The sequence below is a fragment of the Rhinopithecus bieti genome, unplaced genomic scaffold (genome assembly GCF_001698545.2).
Source record: "Rhinopithecus bieti isolate Rb0 unplaced genomic scaffold, ASM169854v2 scaffold_110, whole genome shotgun sequence".
In the NCBI taxonomy this organism is placed as follows: Eukaryota; Metazoa; Chordata; class Mammalia; order Primates; family Cercopithecidae; genus Rhinopithecus; species Rhinopithecus bieti.
Window position 1 is genome coordinate 4140236 of NW_016803311.1, and position 20917 is coordinate 4161152.

Below are 20917 nucleotides of genomic sequence, written 5' to 3' on the forward strand. Positions count from 1 at the left end.
AGAAAATAATCCAAATAATCCAAACTTTAAGCCAGACATAATTTTTAATGACTCAATACTAAGAGGGACATCAGTGGAGAGTTAGAGGCTGCCTAAAGTTGTTAGTCTTTCAGCCTAAGTCATTTGTTTCTATACCTATATCTTTATATAAGCAAAACCACCCAAATTAAAGAGAATAGTGAAGGACTGAAGCAGTGTGGTACAGTGAATAGATACTGGATTTGAAAAACATCTATATTTGAGTCTTGAGTCTTGAGGCTTTCTGGCTGCCTGAGATAATGACTGAGGCTTTATGCCCCATCCTTAATTCTAAAGTGGCAAAATTAATACTTCACCTACTGTATTAATAGCCACAATAATTCTGCATGAGAAATCATCCTATGACTCAGTGGCTTTGCTAATGATTCTGCAGGGTTGAGCTGATCTTGACTGCGTTTGCTCATGTGTCTGCTGTAAGTTACAGGTTAGCCAGGTGGTCCTGCTGGATGTGTGTCTGGGTTCTCTAAGGAATCTGGAAATTGGCTGAAACTTGGCTGATTCAGAGAGACCTCAACTAGGGTTACTTGGGCAACTCAATTCTATCCCATGTGTCTTATCCTCTACTACAGTGCTCAGCAAATTATGGACTGTGGACCAAATCCAGCCCACGGGCTGTTTTTATAAATAATGTTTTATTGGAACACAGCAGTACTTACTTATTCTTATATTTCCTGCAACTGCTTTTGTGTCACAATGGCAGAGTGGCATAGTTGAATTGTTGCAGTGGAGACCACATGATTCACAAAACCAAAAATATTTACTCTCTGGTGTTTTACAGAAAGTTTTCTGCTTTTTGCTGTAGTAGGTTAGCCTGACTGTGCTGTCATGGCATAGGAGCAAGAGAGGAAATGGAACTGTGTAAGTGTCTTTTCAAGAGTCTGTAATCATTACATCCACCTACATACCCTTGGCCAGAGAAAGTCACAGGGTTGGCCTCAGAATTATAGTGCTGGGAAATGGACCCAACCCCCTCAAGGAGATGAACTGCAAAGTCACATGGCACAGGGGCATGGATGCACAGAGGGATGAAGATTTCAGCCATTTATACAGTCAATCTATTGCACTTGTCCACTTTGTGATACTAGTATGAGTTTCAATTCAGACACATATAAAAGCATTTTATAAACTTTATGACATTATGCAATTAAAACAGCATTTATTCTAATGTGTCATAATCTCATCAGATTAGTGGTAATCTGTGATATGCTCAGTATGAGAGCAATAGTTACAAACTAAGTAAAAACACAATACAGGGTGTGTGAACTTGGCCTTCTCCCTCTCATTTGCAATGTGCTGCCTTAGGAAGACAGATGGGACAAGGAACAAATATTTGGACAGCCTTATTGCCTCTATAACCAAGTTGGTTCCCAAACTGTGCCCAGTCTGTTCTCTTGAAATTATAATATGCACCCTGCTCCCAACCAAGTGTTTCATCAAATTTAATCAGTTTCTGATTATTGGCATATTAAATGTAGACCAGAGAATATTGCTGGCCCAAACGTAAAGTTTTTGTGTTAGTGTCTGCTGAAATAATTGTATATTATCTTCTGTGGGTTGCATTTTCATGAAAATAAAGCTGTGCTAAGTTCTTGTTTGAGCTACCCAATTTATAACTTGATAGTGAAAGGAATTTACTTTTTCTTTGTAACTCATCTTTCATGACAACGTAGTTAGAGATTGGATCCTAGAATTGATTCTAATAATAGTTTTTGCCACTGACACACATGAGAAACCCAGGCAAGTCACCTACTTATGCTCTCTTCATTTCTTCACATTTAAAATGAATACATTGAATTAGAACAATTTTTGAAATATTCCATGACTCTAAAAATTCTATTTACTCTGGAGGCACGTGTTGGTCTACTCTTTCTCCAGTGATAAAATATGAATATCAAGATGTGGAAATAATTATAGCAGAAAGCTTATAGCCTCTGTTAATGAGGTCAAGCTCAATTTGAGTTAAATAGCATTTTGTGGGTTTAGTGTCTCAGAATAATAATCTTTAATTTTCTCTGAATCACTGATGTGATGTCACCAACACGAAATGATTGTTACTTTTCAGAAAAATTCAATAAATGCATTGAATTACCTCCATTTAATAATTTTCTTCTATTAATTCTTCTTCAGACATTGAACATCCTATCACTTGAATAGACCAGTAACTTGTACTAGTAGTTGATGGTGGGACAAATAGAATGCTCGGAAGTAAATGAAACAGGGTTTCTTGGTCTAATCATCATTCTGGGTTCCCAGAATCTTGACTCTATAAATTAGTTAGGTTCCACCTAGTCCAAATGTCTACACGTAAAATAAAAGAAAAATGTTTATTCATTTCTTCATAAAGAAATATTTATTGAGGGCCTCATATGTGCCCAGCACTATTGTAGATCCTTGGTATACAACAAAGACCAGAGAAAAAGTTTGCATTCCAAAGGACATTCTTTAACTTAGGGCTCGTAAAGAAAGAAAGATGGTGAAATGACTGAACTAATACTATACCAGAAGTCAGTCAGCTATGGTCTGTGGGCCAAATCTGACCTGCCACCTCTTTTTGTATCCACAAGCTAACAGTGGTCAATGGTTTTTACTGATGAACATTTGCAATCAATTTGATGACTAGAAACACTAACCTTGAACTCCAATTAAGCAAAAGGTTAATCCCCTGAATAAAAATTCCATTCTTCTCATTAGTAGATCTTTGTTACAAAAAAAGGGTACTTCATCATTATTGTTATCTTTTGAATTTCTTCAGTTAAAAAATACGGAAATTTATTTTCTCTCCTGTTTTATAAGTGCCTACGTAATATATACTTGATTTTGCCTCTTAGCTCGCAAAGTCTAAAATATTTACTCTGACATAAAAATGGATACATAGATCAATGGGACAGAATAGAGAACCCAGAAATAAATCCATGAATTTACAGTCAACTCATTTTCAGCAAAGGTACCAAGAACATGCATTAGGGAAAGAACAGTCTCTTCAATAAATGCTATTGGGAAAATTGGATCTCCACATGCAGAAAAAGGACACTAGACCTCTATCTCTTGCCATATACAAAAATCAAATCAAAATGGATTAAAAGCTTAAATCTAAGACCTGAGACTATGAAATTATAAGAAGAAAACATTGAAGAAACACTCCAGGATTTTGGTCTGGCAAAGATTTCTTGACTAAAGCCTCAAAAACACAGGCGACCAAAGCAGAAATGGACAAATGGTATCACATCAGGTTAAAGACCTTCTGCCCAGCAAAGGAAACAATCAACAAAGTAAAGAGACAACCTACAAAATGGGAGAAAAGATTTACAAATATCCATATGATAGGAGATTAATAACAAGAACATATAAGAAGCTCAAATAACTCAATAGTCAAAAGCCAAGTAATCCACTTAAAAACGGGTAAAAGATCTGAATAGACGTTCTCAAAAGAATACCTACAAACGGCCAACTAGTATATGAAGAAACACTCAACATCATTAATCATCACGAAAATACAAATCAAAAACACAATGAAGTATCGTCTCACTCCATTTAGAATGGCTTTTACCCAAGACAGAGAGTAACAGATTCTAGTGAGAATGTGGCAAGAGGGGAGCCCTCTTACACTGTTGGTGGGAATGTAAATTAGTACAGCCACTGTGGAAAATAGTATGAAGATTTCTCAAAGAACTGAAAATAGAATTACCATATGATCCAGCAATCTCACTGCTGGGTGTATATTCAAAAGAACGGAAATCAGTATGTCAAAGAGATATCTGTACTCTCATGTGTATTACAGCACTATTACCAATAGCCAAGATCAGCCTAAGTGCCCATCAACAGGTGGATGGATAAAGAAAATGGGATGTGTGTGTATAATATAATATTCCATTTTATATTGTATGTTACATATATTATGTATTATATATTATATATTACATACTATGTATTATCACATATATACTATGTGTTACATAATGGAATATTATATTACATAAAACAAAATATTATTTGGCTATAAAAAAATAAAATCCTGTCATTTGAAACAACATGGATAGAACTGGAGGATATTATGTAAGTGAAATAGTCCAAGCACCGAAAGACAAATGTCTCATGTTCTCACTCATATGTGGGAGCTTAAAAAAATAACTTCATGGAGATAGGGAGTAAAATGATGGTTACTAGAGAGATTGGGAAGGATAGTAGGGGTGTGGGGGATAAAGAGAGGTTGAGTAATGAGTTTGAAATCACAGTTAGATGGAAGGAATAGATCTAGTGTTTGGTAGCACAATAAGATGACTATAGCTAATAATAATTTATTGTATATTTCAAAATAACTAGAAGAATGTAACTGGAGTATTCCTAACACAAAGAAATGATAAATACTTGAGGTGATGAATACTCCAATTAACTTGATTTGATTATAGCATGTTTGCATCAAAATATTATATGTATCCTGTGTGATAACGCTTATGTATCTGTATCCATAAGAATAAAATAAATACAAATTTTAAAAGAAAATAAAATAAAATATTTACTCTGGCCCTTTACAAAGTTTGTCAACTCCTGATCTATACAATTGAATAAAAAGCATATAAATGGATACTGAAATTTCTCTCATTAGTTTTCATTGACTAACTGGTGCCAGAATTTAATCAAAATTACTAAGAACACCACTTTATTTCAACATTGGTCCTCTTATATTTGGCCCAAATTATCCATTTTTGTTTCCAATTATTACATTCTATATGGTATGGTATATGTGGGATATTCAGTAATTTTTCAAGAATTTTCTCAGTTGTTAAAGGATTGAAATATTGTTAATTGTATTCTATGAAAACATAGCTTCTTACCAGCATGTTTTGAGCTTGTCTATGCTTTCCCTAGTAGCTGATTTTTTTTTTTTTTCCATGAGATCAGTTCTCTTGACATTACTGTGATGGAAACTGAGGTTTTCTTTGTTTTTTTTTTTTTGTTTTTTTTTCTGAGACGGAGTCTTGCTTTGTCTCCCAGGCTGGAGTGCAGGGGCACGATCTCGGCTCACTGCAAGTTCTGCCTCCCGGGTTCACACCATTCTCCTGCCTCAGCCTCCCGAGTAGCTGGGACTACAGGCGCCCGCCACCTTGCCCGGCTAATTTTTTGTATTTTTAGTAGAGACGGAGTTTCACCGTGTTAGTCAGGATGGTCTCGATCTCCTGACCTCGTGATCCACCCGTCTCGGCCTCCCAAAGTGCTGGGATTACAGGCGTGAGTCACTGCGCCCAGCAGAAATTGAGGTTTCAAAGTCCCTTTGGTTGGAAAAGTCTCTTTTTGTTTGGAGCAGATATACAGAAATCATGATACATCCAGTGTAACACCATTAAATCACTCACTTCTCAGAAACGGTAGCTAAAACCATTAATGTTTAATCACGTCATAGCCAATGCCAAATAGTTTACATTAACAGGGAGCAGAATATGCTAAGGCCAAATGAAACTAAATGGAAAACTCAGAAACAGCTGATGATGTCTAATTTAACATCTTTGTTTTTTTCCTGGGACATTTATGCTCACGGTGGTGATTTTATATTGCACACATATAATATAGTCATGGTTATTGCTTTTAAAATTGCTCCTAGTTTCTTTGATGGATTTAAATTTATTACTGTTTTATGGAGAGATAGCATATTGTTCCACCAGGAGCATCACAGTGTCTCATTGCTTTGCCACACAAACAAAATTTAAACCCACCCAAATCCAAAAATCACCCCAAATCTCTTTACCAAAACCAAAAACAAAAGCCATTATGTTTAGGATCTGGAATTAGCATTTTAAACTATATTTTAAAATATGAAGAAGAAAAACTTCATAGATTACTATTTTTAGGAACCTACCCCAAGGATACACTAGATAAATGTATGAAAGTACTTGCAAACCGGGCTATTTATTGAAGCACCACTTTCAATAGCAAGCGATTGTAAATAATTCAAATGTTCGTTAACAGAGAATGGTTAAATAAACTATGACAATTAACACAATAGATTACTATGCAGAATTATATATAATTTAGAATTATATATAATTCTAAAAAGAATTCAAAAAATCTCTATATGTTACTATGGTTACTGTGGAATCAACTTTAGGATACATATATTCTTGTATGTGTGTGAGTGTGTATTTGTGCTTATGTTTTATTTAATTTATTATTGGTTTGTTTTAGAGACAAGTCTCACTCTATTGCCCATGCTGAAGTGCAGTGAGACAATCATAGTTCACTGTAACCTCAAACTCCTGGGCTCAAGCGATCCTCCCTCTGCAGCCTCGTGAGTAGCTAGGACTACAGGCATGCACCACCATGCCTGGATAATTTTCAAATTTTTTGTAGAGTTAGGGTCTTGCTGTGTTGCCCAGGCTGGTCTTGAAATCCTGGCTTCAAGTGATCCTCCTGCCTTGGCCTCCCGAAGTGCTGGAATTGAAGGACTGAGCCACTGCACCCTGACTGTGTTTATATTTTAAAATCAACGAAAAGGCAAACCGTAAAGTTTAGAAAAAATAGTTAACTATAGAGGGAAGGAGGCAATAGAATAAAAGGAAAAGAGATAGAAACGATTTTTTAAAGTATCTTGTTTTAAAGACGTCACTTTGAAAACATAAATATTTTACATAATGATTAAATTAATTAAACACAAAGAGCAGTGCCTAAGCATTGAAAGTGAAAAGAAACAAAGAAACCTCAATGCGTATCCTATTGATGACATAACCTTCTGCAGAGGAACTATCCCAAGTGGCCTTAAAACATGACAATTTGATTGTACATAAACGGCAGGACAACAGAACATGAAAACAATCTTTTCAGTAACAATATTATTATTGGTAGTAGTGTTGATATTATTCTGAGATTGTAATCTGTGTAGCGTGGCATGAAACAAATGGTAAATATATCAATATCACTGAAAACTAGGATTTGGCGCATGGCAGAAAGAAGATACACATACCAAATCAAATAAGTAGGAACTCTATACTCCTGAATTTGAATTGGAAGTATTAGTTTTAACTGATGATGTGATTTATCTAAAACAAAACAAAGATAATTATTTATATCTACGTCTACTGAAAGGAATTAGCAAGCAGATGTAGGCAATGTGAAATGAACCTGGAATATAACTTACCATATTAGAAAATAATGATGCTATTCAATGCAACTAGTATTGTGTCAAAAGGACTCAAGACTCAATGAATATGCTCCCATGCCAATACATTTCAAGATGTGAAAGATGTTTAAATCTATGAGCTCATAAGATATATACACACACAACACCTACACACCTATATGTACACACACAGACTTTATACATATGTATAAATGTATTTTATGTGTGCACATGTATGTATATAGTATTTGAAGGATATTAGGAATCTTATTTTTTTTTAAGTGTGTAGAATCAAACCCTGAGCATTTATCTTGCCTCTTCTACATAAACTTTAACTCAGCATAACCAATAGCTGATGAAGAAGAAATGTTTCTTTGTGGAAGTAAACCAGTGAATAATTGAAGAAATAATTTATCTTTTCAACATCTAATGAGTTAATGGATTCAAGCAAAGATTATCCATCGCTGATAACAACACAAAAAGAAGACAATCGAAAATTAGTTATTACTGAGGGAAGTACCCAATACCATCTATGAAGCTGTCTGGACAAAAACCCTGACAAAAATCTCCATGAATCTCTAATTTTGAATACAAATTTAAAGAAAATGCAAAGGATTAAAAAAGACCATGATGAAGTCAGAGAAATTCAGACAGAGAAAAATGCTCCAGGACCAGAAACCCATTTCTTCTGCAAAAGCTTGCAGGCAGAGATTGACCAAGAGAGCAGAGACATAGAGAGAACCTAGAGATTAAAAGAAACTTGAGGGATTTGTCAGCATTCAGTTGCAATATATGGATGCGATGTGAATTCTAATTCAAAAACCAAAGTAGAAAATGGTAAACAATTGGGGAAATGTGAACAATGATGGAATATTTAATATTAATGAAATACGTTAAATATTTTCAGATATGATAATGGCATTGAGGATGCAAAAAAGAGTCTGTTTTTAAAGAAATGCCCCTGAAATACAGGATATTATATACATCAGATCATCAGAATAAAGTAAGGTTAGCATGAATTGTTAATTGTTGACACTGCACAATAAGTACATGGATAATTATTATACTGTTCTCATTCCTTTTATTTATGTTTGAAATGTTCAAAATTAAAAGTTAAAGCCTAGAGTGTAAAGTTGAGCAAATTCCTCCAAGACCTAAATATAGCTTATCAAAACTTACATGAATTAGATGCTGCCTGTTGAGCTAATACTTTTGAAATATTTTGTACTCCACAGAGGAAGGTTTTATGTATAAGCCTGAGTTTTGTTTTTCTGAGTTGTTTTCAGTTGGTGCATGTGATTACATTTTATACATGGTAAAATTTATACATATTTTCCAAGTCTGAGTTTCTTTCTTTCTTTTTTTTTTTTTTCCTTTTGAGATGGAGTTTCGCTCTTGTTGTCCAGGCTAGAGTGCAATGGCACGACCTCAGCTCACTGCAACCTCTGCCTCCCGGATTCAAGCGATTCTCCTGCCTCAATCTCTTGATTAGCTGGATTACAGGTATGCGCCACGTCGCCTGGCTAATTTTGTATTTTTAGTAGAGATGGGGTTTCCTGATGTTGGTCAGGCTGGTCTCGAACTCCTGACCTGAGGTGATCTGTCCGCCTTGGTCTCCCAAAGTCCTGGAATTACAGGCGTGAGTCACGGCGCCCAGCCCCGAGTTTCTTTCCTAAAGCTTATGTTAAGATGTTGCCATGTGGGGCCAATATCATAATATAACAAACTATTCTGTGTGTGTCTGCACATGTATAATACAGACATTATTTTAAAATATGATTACAAATGATATAATCTCTTTCTTAATCCATTCCGGAATTTGTTGCATTTTTTCTGTTGCTGTTGTTTTTTTTCATTAACAGTATGCCCTGAGACTTTATTGCCAAAGGGAAGAGGAGAGGAGGCATTTTCTATTCAAGAAGTCCACAAATAGGAATTAACACAGGTGCAACAGGGAATTCTTCATTGAAAAGGGACAAAAAGTAGAAATTCCTCTGGTACAAAAGGAGTGGGTTCAGAGAGAATGGATCTTGGGTTGGGATGCTGCTGGGGTCCCCTGAGGGAACTTACCCATCTCTGGCCTTTGTGAGAAGATAGGGACCCTATTGAAGGATATGCCCCATGTAATTGATTTAAATGTGCCCTCCAGTCCCCCAAAATGTATCCAACTTCTAACTCTTGGAACCTATAAATGTGACCTTCTGGGGAAAAAGGGGTTTGGGCAGACATAATTAAGGTTATCTAGATGAGATTATTCTGGATTAGACTGGGCTCTAAATCCAATGGCAAATATTTATAAGAGAAGAGAAGGGGAAACAGACACAGAGACACAGAGAGGTCCACGGGAGGACAGATGCAGGGAGTGGGGTTACACAGCCCCAAGCCAAGGAATGCCAAGGGTTGCAAGCAACCAGAAATTAGGAGAAAGGCATGGAGCAGGTGCCCTGAAGGAGAATCCAGACAGAACCAACCCTGCTGACATCTTGATTGCAGGTTTCTGACCTCCAGAACTGGGAGATAATACATTTATGTTTTAAGTCGCTAAGTTTGTGGTAATTTGGTATGATTGCTCTAGAAAACCAATATATCTCACTTATTATACCAAACTCTGGGAGGAGTCCCACTCACGGGGCACCTAAGTACAACAGGAGATGCTCAAAAGCATAGTAATATCGGTATCAAGTAGTTTGCAGGGGTGAGGTTCAGAGAGAAAACCTGTAAGTATCTCTTGACTTACTTTTGTACACAGCTTCCTGGAGTTCTGACATGCTCCTTGTGGGATGCAGAAGGCAGCTGATGGCTGAGAAGCAGTAGGCCTATCACAGGGATCCCTGTAGTGAGGGATAATTATAGCTGGGGTTACAGCAGAGACTATAGGTGGAGGTATAGAGTAGCGGTAGAGGCCAAAGAAGGAACAGGAGTTAGGTGGGAAAGGGGAAATAATATCAGGTACTAGATATGCTAAGAAAACAGCTCACGGATTTCACCCACCGTGGACTTGCTAGAATGTATTTAGATAGGACAGACCAGAAAAAACTATTTACAGCTCAGAGAAGCAGAAGCCAGGGAAGACATATAATTTGGAACTAAAGATCGCCTTCCCAGTATAAACTTCTTAGTGTGCCCAAATTTTATTTTGGAGAGGAGGAGAATCTTGCAAAGAGAAACCGTTATAAGAAATAGTTTGAACTGCAATACGAGTTCCACTGTAATGGACCATTGTAATCAATCAAAGATTTAGTGAGTGTGAACGGGGCAAGTCTAAAATTTTTTTGTCATTAGTTGGAGGGAGGTTGGAAGTGAAGGAAGAACTCTGAGGTTACATCAATCACATGGTTTCTTTAAAACTACATTTGTGTGCATGAATTGTAGTATATAATATTTGATCTTATTACACATGGAAATGACAAAAATCAGTGGTTATACACTTTCAATATTTTCTCAAGTAAAATCCACTATAATTTTACCGGCTAAATTTAGACTTACTTTACGAATAATTTATTTGCACATCTGCCTGGGAAAGAGTCTGTTTGAAACAATGAAAATCTGATGCAACTGTATCTCTTTTAGTTTCAGTCCTACCATCAAAGTCCAGGAGAAGGCCATCTCTTTTCCAAGGGCTTTTTTTTTTTTTTTTTTCCTCTATCTGGGTGGCTAACTTTGATTTGTCTTTGGCATGATACTGTGGTGCTCACAAGTAACTCTCATTAAGAGTTCTGCAAATGCTAATTGATAGATCTGCAAGTTTGGAGGGCTGCTTTTAATACATACAGTTTCTTCTAGAGCTTTGCATCTTTTCTACCTCTCAAGAGTCAAGTCTATTTGACAGCCGACTAGAGAGTATTGAAGTAATTGCCCATAGAATGAGAGTCTCCTATCTACCCTCTTCTCAGCACACTTGCCTGAAGAATCTGCCTACTGCCTTCACTCTTTGCTTCCTTTGGTCATACAGTGGCTTGTTAGGTGTGAGCTCTTTTTGGCCAGGGCGACCCAGCTCTATTTCAGTTCCCTGTATGCCTGTTTGCCTTCAGAGGCAGTGACTAATTTGCTAGGTTGCGAGGTCAAGGTCAATAAACCAGTCCCAAGTACCCAAGCAGTTTGTGGTTTGGAAATTCTTGACTCTTTTGAAGAAGATCGGTGATTTCCCATTGCCACTAGATGTCCCTGTGTGGCTTTTCTTTTGGACATCAGTGCTGTACACGCGGCAAGTTATTTCTACGCTGCTGGATAGAAGGAAAGCGCTCCGCAGGCTCTGAAGAAGCAGTTTATAGCGGCATGTCATCCAAGCTGGGACTCGGCACAACTTAACCCTAGCACATGGATTTAGAGTACAAGGGTGTGGTAATGCCAAAAATTACTCTGAGACTGCGCAGAAATCAGGATTATCTCTATGGAGGTCCCGGGGTCTTTCCAACTTGCATCATTAAACTTTTCCTGCCTCCCAGCCTACTCTTAATACTGAGACCAAAACTTCTAAAACAATCTCTCATGAAGAATTATGAACTAGCTTTTAAAAAATATGTTTTACTTCTAATCTTTTGCAGGCCAATGCCTGATCTTACTGCATATGACCAGTATGCCGCTCACTGTGTGACTATGATAACACCCAAACTGCGTAAAGTAGGCCCCCTTTGTCTCAGTTTTGCTTTCTGCAATTTCAGTTACCTATGGTCACTTGCAGTTCGAACATATTAAATGGAAATTTCCAGAAATAAGCAACTCGTAAGTTTTAAATTGTGTGCCACTCTAAGCAGTGTGATGAAATCTCACCTCCAACTCCATCCGGCCTGGGATGTGAATTGTCTTTTTATCAAGCATCTCTGCACAATATATCCTGTCCGCCCCATCAGTCACTTAGTAGCCAGCTTGGTGATCAGATCGATTGGAGTGGCATTGCAGTTTGTGTTCATGTATTTTACTTAATAATGGCCCCAAAGCCCAAGAGTAGTAATGCTGGCATATTATAATTGTTCTGCTTTATTATTAGTTACTAGTTATTGCTGTTAAATCTTTTACTGTGCCTAATTTAGAAATTAAACTTTACAAACTTTATAAACTTTCTTTTATTGTGCCTAATTTATAAATTAAACTTTATCATAGTGCATGACATACATGTATAAATGGGAAAAAAACAGTACAGTCATGTATTGCATAATGACATTTTGGTCAATGATGGACTCATAAGATAATAGAGCTGGAAAATTTCTATCACCTAGTGACATCATAGCTGTCCTAACATTATAGTGCAAAGCATTACTCCCCTCTTTATGGCGATGCTGGTGTAAACCAACCTACTGGATTGCAAGTCATAGGAAAGCGAACAAGTAATGTCCTAGGCCTTCACATTCACTGCCCACTCACTGACTCACCCACAACGGCTTCCAATCCGGCAAGCTCCATTCATGATAAATGCCCTATACAGGTATATCGTGTTTAATGTTTTCTACTGTATTTCACTGTACCTTTTCTATGTTTAGATACACAAATACTTACCATTGTATTAAAATTTGTCTGCAGTATTCAGGACAGTAACATGCTACATAGAGTTGTAGCCTAAGGGCAATAGCCTATACCATATAGCCTAGGTATGTGGTAGGCTGTACCATCTAGGTTTGCGCAAGTACACACCATGATGTTTTCACAAAGATAAAATCACCTACCAATCCATCCCTCAGAATGTATCTCTGTTGTTAAGCAATACACGGCTGTGTATAGACATATTAAGTTGGTGCAAAAGTAATTGCGGTTTCTGCCATCAAAGTGACAAAAATCGCAATTACTTTTGCACCAACCATGTTACTACACTGAATACTGTAGGCAATTGTAACACAATGGTAAGTATTTGTGTATCTAAACATAGAAAAGGTACAGTGAAATACAGTAGAAAACATTAAAAATGGTATACCTGTATAGGGCATTTATCATGAATGGAGCTTGCAGGATTAGAAGTTGCCGTGGGTGTCAGTGAGTGAGTGGGGAGTAAATGTGGAGGCCTAGGACATTACTTGTTCGTTTTCCTATGACTTGCAACCCAGTGGGTTGGTTTACACCAGCATCGTCACAGTGCTGAAGGTGGCTCACACTAGCTGGCAGGGGCCAGTTGTTACCAGTAGGATTTGATACTATTGACAGTTTCAGGCATCAGTCGGGCTCTTGAAATATACACTTGCAGATAACTGGCGTCTACTGTATTCCCTGTTTAATAAAACCAGTTAATTAACTATATGCTTGGTTGTCACAGCAATGTCAGCTGGCTATAAGTATCCTTTTAATGCTTACTCTCAATTTCTGTATTTATTTTGTTACACACTGGAAACACTTAGTGGACTAGCACTGGTTTGAGGATTAATTACCCTTCGAGAGACACTGGCCTAGGCATTATCACAGGCTGAGTTCTACATCCTTAAATTAAAACTAATGGACCATGAGGAACTGGAGAGGCCTAAGGCAGTTTTAGGAGACTCGAATGGAGACTCTTGCAATGTGGCAGGAGCTGTACCATGTCCTTCCAGAACTTGTGCTCTAGGCCAGGCCTGGACCTTCCACTGAGCAGCTGCACTGAATCTCAGATGAAGGCGACTTTAAAACAGAAAACAATGGATGATCCCAGGAAGCAACTGCAGTGGAGAAGGAATGCTTCTTGAACTTCAGCTTCTGAACCTTCTTGGGGAAATTAAGTTAATCTTGTAAAGTGCCACTTTGCATATCTGAAGACAAATAAAGGTGGCATAGGGATGGTAAATACCTTGCACTTGGATTTGTTTTAATAATTAGTCATAGTGACACCTAGGTGATAGATAATGTGATGGCTTACCCAGCAACCAGCTCCAATTACAGAAATAACAGAAGGAAATTTTAGCTTCACAAACTGAAAAGAAATAGTTCATTTACTCGATGCATCAACAGTCATTTATTGAGCCAGGTATTTGTAATGCAAGAGCACAACTTGCCTAAAAATTAATGTTGAGAATAGTGGTTAAGGGTCCTGTTTGCTTATAGAAAACCATTTAAACCAGACTATAGTTGAATGAAAATAAGTAAGCTCTCTTTTTCTCTTTTTTATGATTCCATGGGTCAGATCAAATTGACTGCGCAGAACATTGCTTACTCTTGAAATTCCAAACTCTTGACATTTCAAGTTCAAATGCTGTTGGGTTTTTCCTGCCCTTCTTAGGACAGTCAGTAGAAAAAATGGGGTTTCCCCGGATTTCCTTGGTCTTGTAGGTGCAGTAATATGAGTACCTCATAGGAAGGACTACAGAGAAGCAACGATTCCAGATGGAGGAAGAGTTTGGAATGTGAAAGAAGGGTGTCATTAGCTGATGATGATTCATTGGGGTTTGAAGTAGGAACACGTGTTTAGTGAGCAATATTGGAATTTTTGTAGTAAGAGCTTACAGAGGTGACTGGGAGTGAGTCATGAGATCTCTTGGTAAAGGCAAAATAGTGTGATGAGAGCCAGAAGCACTGGATCAGGTGCTCCCAATGGGAAGTTGTAATGAAGAGTGAGGCAGGATTGCATAAGCAGAAAAGGAGAAAGAGAGCAATGCTCTTGTGAAAAGGGAGGTGAAGTGCAATACAGACTGCAGCTCCATCAGTCAGAGGGTTGAAATTTCACACATGAAGGCTCATTTTGATATGTTCACATTTATGTGGCAAGGGCTCCAAAAGGGAGGTCCTAAATACATCTTTTCAGAATAACTCCAGCAAAGACTGATATTTACATGTTGTTTCTCCGGTTGGGAAATGTAATAGAGGCAGGGGCATATACAGGTTTTCTGGGGCCTAAACCTTAAAATTTGAGGGTACCTCAGGGGAAAAAAAGGGAACAATTTAAAATATTAAATTGGGTAGAGAAAATTTTTTAAAATTATCCATTTTAAAAAGCTAACACATGCTACAAATTATAGAAAAAAAACAGTATTTTTTTTAACTTTAAACATATGCAGGTTTGCTATATAGGCAAACTCGTGTCTTGGGGGTTTGTTGTCCAGATTATTTTGTCACCCAGGCACTAAGCCTAGTATTCAATAGTTATTCTTTTCTGCTCCTCTCCCTCCTGCCACCCTCCACCCTCAAGTAGGCCTCAGTGTCTGTTGTTCCTTTCTTTGAGTCCTCATTTAGCTCCCACTTATAAGTAAGGATATGCGGTATTTAGTTTTCTGTTCCTGTGCTAGTTTGATAGGAATAATAGCCTCCAGCTCCATCCATGTGCCAATAAAAGACATAATCTTGTTCTTATTCCTTTTTATGGCTACATAATGTACATCATTCCATGGCGTATATGTACACATTTTCCTTATCCAATCTGTCATTGATGAGCATTTAGGTTGATCCCTTGTCATTGCTATCGTAAAGAGTGCTGCAATGAACATTCACATGTATGTCTTTATAGTAGAATTATTTATATTGTTCTGGGTGTAGACCCAGTAATAGGATTGCTGGGTCAAATGGTATTTCTGTTTTTAGCTCTTTGAGGAAGTGCCACACTTCTTTCCACAATGGTTGAACTTATTTACATTCCCACCAAGAGTGCATAAGTGTTCCCTTTTTTCCACAACCTCTCCAGCATCTTTTATTTTTTGACTTTTTATTAATGGTCATTATGACTGGTGTGAGGTGATATCTCATTGTGGTTTTGATTTGCATTTCTCTAATGATCAGTGATATTGAGCTTTTTTCATATGCTTGTTGGCCAGATGTGTGTCTACTTTTAAAAAATGTCTGTTCATGTCCTTTGCCCACTTTTTTTTTAAAATTTTACTTTAAGTTCTGGGATACATGTACAGAACATGCAGGTTTGTTATGTAGGTATACATGTGCTATGGTGGTTTGCTGCACCTATTAACCCATCATCTAGGTTTTAAGCCCCACATGCATTATATATTTGTCATAATGCTCTCCCTCCCCTTTCCCTTTCCCCCAACCCCTGACAGGTCCCAGTGTGCGATATTCCCCTCCCTGTGTCCATGTGTTCTCATTGTTCAACTCCCACTTATGAGTGAGAACATGTGGTGTTTGGTTTTCTGTTCCTGTGTTAGTTTGCTGAGAATGATGGTTTCCAGCTTCACTCATGTTCCTGCAAAGGACACGAACTCATTCTTTTTTATGGCTGCATAGTATTCCACAGAGGATCAAATGGGAGTATATGTGCCACATTTTCTTTATCCGGTGTATTACTGATGCCTTTACCCACTTCTTAATGGGGTTGTTTGTTTTTCTCTTGTAAATTTCTTTAAGTTTCTTACAGATGCTTGATATTAGACCTTTGTCAGATGCATAGTTTGCAAATATTTTCTCCCATTCTGCAAATTGTCTGTTTACTCTGTTGATAGTTTCTTTTGCCATGCAGAAGCTCTTAAGTTTAATTAGATCCAATTTGTCAATTTTTGCTTTTGTTGCAATTGCTCTTCGTCATGAAATTTTTTGCTCATTCTTATATCCAGAATGGTATTGCCTAGGTTGTCTTCCAAAGTTCTCATTGTTTAGGGTTTTACATTTAAATCTTTAATCCATCTTGAGTTGATTTTTGTATATGGCATAAGGAAGGGGTCCAGTTTCAATCTTTTGTATATGGATAGCCAGTTATCTTAGCCTTATTTACTGAATAGGGAATTATTTCCCATTGCTAGTTTTTGTCAGCTTTGTCAAAGATCAAATGGTTGTAGGTGTGCAACCTTTTCTCTGGGCTCTCTATTCTGTTCCATTGGTCTATGTGTCTCTTTTTGTACCAGTACCATGGTGTTTTGATTACTGTAGCCCTGAAATATCATTTGAAGTCGGGTGATGTGATGCTTTGAAGAACAATATTTTTACTTGTCAATCTTATCCCTATACTTTTTTTTTTGCATATTTGCATTGCATTTTCTTTGATTACCCCTTCACATGACAATGATTGTGTAATTTGATTTCCTATAGTGAGAACAAGATAATACTTTCCTCTAGCCTCTAGCATGGTTAATTAAAAATTTTCATTGATACTTTCAGAAAGTTTTGTTTTATTACTTTCTCAGTAATATCATGCAAACTTTTAGGACTGTTGACAAATTTAGAAAGATTTCTATCAAATGTCTTTATCTATAAACTTTCTGGAAGAATGTTCCCCAGACTAACTGGTAGTTCCATACATTTCAGCTTCACTTTTCTCCCGGTTTGTACATAGTCTGAAGGCCTAACGCAATCATATATGTTCAAGTCATAATCTCAACTCCAATCCTTCACTTTTGTTCCAGAAATAAGAAAAACAGATATTGTTTATAGTCTTATAGTCATTTTGGGATATGACTTTACGGTCTTACAGTCATTTTGGGATATGGCCAACTTATTTTCCTGTCTCTATATCTCTATATGCCTCTATATCTATCTAGATATATACAAAGATATATCTATCTGGATATATACAAAGATATGTCTATCTAGAGAGATATACACAAAGATATATCTGTATAGACATGGATAGATAGATTGAAATATACATTTTTGTATATATATATATATATAAAACTGTCTATATCTATTATATAATTACTTATATCGGTATCTATCTAGAGTGACCTAGAGAGATAGTAGGTAGATAGCTATAGATATTTATCTATATCCCACTAAAACCCCTTAGAAACGTACTCCCAGCTCAACTTCCCCTTAACCATATATAGAAAATGCTCTTGGCCATTCTGTCACCCATCATGAGTTGAAGTTTTATAAGGGGGAAGTTAAAATGAAAACAGACAGCGGTCTTAACTCGCTCCTGTTTTTAGTTTTGTAAATTGTATAGAGACATATGACCACATGAACACATTGCCAGAGCCCCTGCCAGGTCTTTGGAAGATGCCTGTGCAAATAAGGGGCCCTGATGTTTTGCTTCCTTAGCTTCACAGTCAATCTGTGAATGGTGACAACGGTAGGAGAGTTTTCCCCAAAAATGTCAAGAGTAGAGAAACCTACCCTGTCATATGAAAGAGAAGCAGCTTTAGCTTCCTGCAGCTTCCTTCCTCATTCCCAAAAGAGTAAAGTAAAAGAGGAGGTTATGGGAGGAATAACCCACACTTTCAGAGCCTTTCAGGGCAAGCAAAACCTGCAATGAGAGGCTGCTCACACAAAAGCAGTGAGTCTGGGATCACTGCCACTGTGGTGACAGTAGTAGCAGCAAAGGTGCAAGGAGAAAGAAATTGAGAATTGTGCTGCTATAAACATTCACGTGCAAGTATCTTTTTTCATATAATTACTTCTTTTCCTCTGGGTAGATACCCGGTAGTGAAATTTTGGATCAAACGGGAGTTCTACCTTTAGTTCTTTAAGGAATCTCCACACTGTTTTCCACAGTGATTGTACTAGTTTATGTTCCCACCAACAGGATAGAAGTGTTCCCTTTTCACTACATCCACACCAACGTCTATTTTTTTTTATTATGACTATTCTTGCAGGAGTAAGGTGGTATTGCATTGTGGTTTTGATTTGCATTTCCCTGATCATCTCAATAGATGCAGAAAATCGTTTGAAAATCCAGCGTCCCTCTATGATTAAAACTCTCAGCAAAATTGGCACAGAAGGGACATACCTCAATGTAGTAAAAGCCATCTACGACAAATCCACAGCTAACATAATGCTGAATGGGGAAAAGTTGAAAGCATTCCCTCTGAGAACTGGAACAAGACAAAGATGCCCACTCTCACCACTTCTATTCAATGTAGTACTGGAAATCTTAGAACAATCAGACAAGAGAAAGAAATAAAGGGTATCCAAATTGGTAAAGAGGAAGTCAAACTGTAGCTGTTTGCTAATGATATGATTGTATACCTAGAAAATCCTAAAGACTCCTCCAAATAGCTCCTAGAACTAATACATAAATTCAGCAAAGTTTCAGGATACAAAATTAACATACATAAATCAGTAGCTCTTCTACACACCAACAGGAACCAAGCTGAGAGTCAAATAAAGAACTCAATCCCTCTTACAATAGCTGCAAAAAAATAAAAAATACTTAGGAATATACCCAACCAAGGAAGTGAAAGACCTCTACAAGGAAAACTACAAAACAATTTTGAAAGATTTTATAGCTAACACAAACAAATGGAAACACATCCCATGTTCACGGATGGGTAGAATCAATATTGTGAAAATGACCATACTGCCAAAAGCAATCTACAAATTCAATGCAATTCCCATCAGAATACCACCATTATTCTTCACAGAACTAGGAAAAAACAATCCTAAAATTCATATAACCAAAAAAGAGCCTGCATAACCAAAGCAAGACTAAGCAAAAGAAAACAAACAAACAAACAAAAAAAACAAATCTGGAGACATCACATTACCTGACTTCAAACTATACTATAAGGCCATAGTCACTAAAACAGCATGGTACTGGTATAAAAATAGACACATACACCAATGGAACAGAACAGAAAACCCACCAGTAAACACAAATACTTAAAGCCAACTGCTCTTTGACAAAAGAAACAAAAACATAAAGTGGAGAAAGGACGTCCTGTTCAGCAAATGCTGCTGGGATAATTGGCAAGTCACATGTAGGAGAATGAAAGAAGATCCTCATCTCTCACCTTACAGAAAAATCAACTCAAGATGGATCAAGGACCTAAACCTAAGACCTGAAAGTATAAAAATTCTAGAAGATAATGTCAGGAAAACCCTTTTAGACGTTGGCTTAGGCAAAGACTTTATGACCAAGAACCCAAAAGCAAATGCAACAATAGCAAAGATAAATAGGTGGGACTTAATTAAACTAAAGAGCTTCTGGACAGCTAAAGGAGCCATCAACAGAGTAAACAGACAATCCAGAGGATGGGAGAAAACCTTCACAATCTATCCATCCGACAAATAACTAATATCAAGGAACTCAAACAAATTAGCAAAAAAACAAACAACAAAGAGTCCCATCAAAAAGTGGGCTAAGGACATGAATAGACAATTCTCAATAAAAGATATACAAATGGCCAACAAACATCTGAAAAAATGCTCAACATCACTAATGATCAGGGAAATGTCTTTATATATATTTGGGCATTTTCCTTTACCCTGAACTTCTTAATCAAGAGTATCTTTTTTGTTGTTGTTGTTGTCACTGTATATATTTTAGTGTCAACTAAAATATTTAATATATATTTAATAATAAATATTTAATATATATTTTACTGTCAACTAAACTAAATATGCATATATTTAGTTCCAAACATACACACTTATTAAGATTTTGATTAGGATTATAATACATCTATAGGTCAATATCTTTACATGCTCGGTCTTCTAATTCATGATCACAATTATTTCTCCATTTACTTACTTGTGCACTGACATCTTTCACGTATATTTTACTTTTCTTATAGAGTTTTTTTTCCATTCTTGGTGAGATTTATAATCAGCTACTAACACTTCTTATGCTACCATAAATTATGTAGTACCATTTTCTAATTTTTCTGTTTGTTTGCTGAGTTACATAACTGGAGTCGTGTTTTATATATAATTTGGCATCTAGAAAAGTTGCTTACGTCCCTTATTAATACAACAGATTCTTTTGCTTTTTCCATTTGCTTTCACCTTCTCAGCTTTTTCTTGACTAGTCTAACCAGACATTTGTATTTTTCTTGTTCAGTCTTTTAAAAATCCAACTTCCACTTGTATTCATCTCCTTCATTATATATATGTTATTTATATTATTAATTTCCACTGTTTGCTACACTATGTCCTTTCTTCTTCCTTCATAGAAAGAAGTATTGTGGGTTTTATTTTCTACTTTTAATATATATTTTAATA